We start from the raw sequence: 3274 nt of genomic DNA, 5'->3' as shown, positions 1-3274 counted from the left end.
TTCTGCAAGTATACTGTTGTATTGCATGCCTCAACCCACAAATGAAGTGGTAGGCCTTGGTCATGCAACATCACCCGAGCTGCTCCCATAATTGTTCTGTTCTTCCTTTCGGCCACCCCATTCTGTTGTGGGTTATGGGGTGCCGTCAACTCCCGTTTAATTCCTTCTGCTGCACAAAAGTCCTTAAACTGTTGAGAGACATACTCTCCACCATTGTCACTTCACAAGGCCCTTATTTTCTTTCTAGATTCTTTCTCAACCAAGGCTTTGAACTCACAAAACCTTGAGAAGGTTTGATCCTTCTTCTACATGAAGTAGATCCAACATCTATGAGAAAAATCATCAATGAAAATAACATAGTACCTTTGTTTAGCGGTGGAGGCTGTTGAGAATGGTCCACACACATCTGTATGAACTCGCTCCAGAATTGCTCCGGCTCAACTGTCTTGATCCTGAAAGGAAGATTTTGCATACTTACCCAAGGTACAACCTTTGCATGTATCCACTTGCTCCAGTTTACCCTTGGGAATTTCGGTAGAAATTTGTTGCATGATCTTCAATGCTCCATGGTGCAAGTGGCCTAATCTTCTATGCCATAGCTCGCCAATATCTTGGCTTTGCACCAACTCTGCTTTGGAACTCAATGCAACACAGTCATCTACCTCCAACTTGTAGATATTCTTTACTCGAATCCCAATCCTCTTGGTCTGTCCAGTGCCGATGTGCCTTAGGAATGCCTTTCCTTTACTAAAGACTACATCATAGCCTTTGTCTTCCAACATAGCGATGGATACCAGGTTCTTCTTCAGTCCAGGCACATACTTTACATCAGTCAGGGTGAGAGGAGCTCCATGCTCCCTCTGAAACACAACCGTGCCTTCATCTAAAACATGATACATTCCATCGTCGCCCATCTCTATGTGCATTTGGAGGTCCTTCTCCTCCAAGGTACTGAATAAACTCTTGTCGTCGGTCATGTGGAATGAGGCTCCACTGTCCAGGTACCAAACACAACCCACCATCGATGAAACCATGCATGCGATGAGGGTGAAATCCAATTCGAACTGTGAGGCCAGTGCCTCACCATCTGATCCTTTCGAGGATCCCTTCTTGGATTTCTTCTGTGGACAATTCGTAGCATAATGGCCCACCTCATGACAATGAAAGCATCACACTTTCGATTTGTCAATCTTCTTCCCACCATGGGAAGAACTCGATTTAGAATGGGAAGCCTTCCCTTTCCCTTTCCTCGCCTTACTCGCTAAGGCTAGATTTTCTTCATCATCATGCTTTGATGAAGAACCATCTCTGGTGCTTCTCCTTATCTCCTCCTACATTAAATCCGACCACAGTCGTTCCCAATCTGGAAGTTTCTCTCTTCCATTTACTGAGTCTTGGTAGCTATGCCAGCTCTTAGGAAGACCGAGGAGAGCAAGACTCACCATGTCATCATCGGCTGTCGTGATTCCTACACTTCCAAGCTCATCCCTGCAGGTGGTGAGCTTGTTTAGATATGTAGAGATCGTGTCACCCTTTTCACACTTAATTTTTTGAATCTTGTCTCTCAGTGCCAGCTTCCTCTGATCGTTGTTGTTCTGATATAGATCCTTCAATGTTTTCCACATTGAAAATGGTGTCTCCTTCCCATGGAGACTCGAGACAATGTGGTCTCGAACTCCCTCCAGAAGAATCCTCCTCGCTCTAGCCACACATTTCTTCCATTCCGCCAATTCTTGGGCATTAGTAGTTGCTGGCTTGGGGACTTCTTGATCAATGAAGTCCTTCAAACCGTTGTCCTCTAATACCACTTCCATGTGATCCTTCCAGTCGATATAATTCGAGCTGCCATCCACGACATACTCGAGTCTCAAACCGTTGAACGCCATTGGTGAAATTTGAGATGTGATAAGAATTCGATTTCTATAATCAGGAATTTCAAACTTCGAACTTCTCCCTTCTTTTTATACTGTTCTTCGCTTTGATCACCTTTGCTTCGATACCATGTAGAATTTCCCACTGTAGATCACTTGATAATGCAATATACTAAAGCAAAATACTTGATCTACTTCTACAAACAAACTTGCGGAAGCTTAATCGATTTTGAGCAAGATCAAATAGAACACGTATAACAGAGAATGAGAAATCAATCACACATGAACACATAAGAATACTCTGGGGAAAGCCTCAGCTAAAAACCCCGCTATCTGTATTATCATACAAGTGGAAATATCTTCGGATTACACAAAGCTTTAGCTCACAAGCTATCCAGCTCTCAGTACAATCCCTCAAAATGTTGCTCATAGATTGAATAGACACAACATATGCCCTCCTTAAGTCCTCCAAGCCTCCTATTTCCTTGCGCAGTTTCTACTGGGTCCTCTGGCTGCCACCTGTGTGAATTCACCTCTCGCACAACTCACCAAACTCAGAAATAACTGCGCAATCCTCACGGAATGAATTGACTTCTGCATGCAAGAGATATCCTCATGGGAATATTCCTGCAACTAATAGTACACTGTCCCTTCCTCTGATCTCAACTGGTCTCTGACTGAACTAGCATGCATGAGTTATTTATGAGAGAATATTCAGTTCTCTGAAGTACACTAGTTATATCCATGCATGCATTAACTAACTGAACTCACAGTCAGTTCCACAAACTGTTGGAACTAATCTAACTGGACTTAACTCAGTTAATTGAGCTAACTAGTTACAACTCATCCTGATCTCCTTAATTAAGGGATAACTTCCTCAATCAAAGGGATAACTGTTGCATGTCTTCACATAGACTTCATGTTTGATTTTCTCCAACTAATTAACTCAAGATGAATTAATTAATTATTTTTCAAACAGCTGCTAAGATCAAATTCAAATTTTAATTCTCAATTTTAGTTCAGGGACTAACTAAAATTGGAATGTATCCCGAAATTCTATTTATAGCAATGTTATTTTTAGCATTTCTATATTTATCATTTCTTGTTGCTATTTTCAACACCTTGAAATATGATGAATGGTCCTCCTTGATGATCCTTAGATTGTTTTGGTCTTCTTGATGGTTCAATGTCGTCTTTGATACCTTGACCTTTCTTGATACTCCTTTTGATGGCCCTTCTTCAAGCTTCCTTTCCTTGATGTAATCACCTTAGCTTTGTTGCCATGTTGAGAAATCAAGGGGCAGCAAGATAGGTGATTTATCTTACTTTGATAACTGCTTGTGATGTCATTTTACTTAACTTGATTATATTCTTATTTCTTTGAGTATTATTGTGTTCTTATC

The sequence above is a fragment of the Pinus tabuliformis genome, chromosome 8, assembly GCF_031772625.1.
Source record: "Pinus tabuliformis cultivar Carrire ecotype Pingquan chromosome 8, CPIR1, whole genome shotgun sequence".
NCBI lineage: Eukaryota > Viridiplantae > Streptophyta > Pinopsida > Pinales > Pinaceae > Pinus > Pinus tabuliformis.
This window is presented reverse-complemented; position numbering follows the sequence as displayed.